Here is a 220-nt window from a genome sequence, read left to right as displayed (position 1 = left end):
CAAATACCTACTGTAATCCTACTGTAAGTGTAAACATCTTGTTCATAACTTTAACCGCAAAACACTGCTAATGTATATATGATTTGGATTTATTTTGTGCATTAGTCACATGGTCTGAACTTTTGGGTAGACCTGTGCGGTGTCAAGAGTTGGACTTGATGATCCTTAAGGGTCCCTTCCAACTCAGGATATTCTATGATTCTATGATTCTATGATTTAT

Source organism: Aythya marila, assembly GCF_965140915.1.
Source record: "Aythya marila genome assembly, chromosome: 12".
Lineage (NCBI taxonomy): Eukaryota > Metazoa > Chordata > Aves > Anseriformes > Anatidae > Aythya > Aythya marila.
This window is presented reverse-complemented; position numbering follows the sequence as displayed.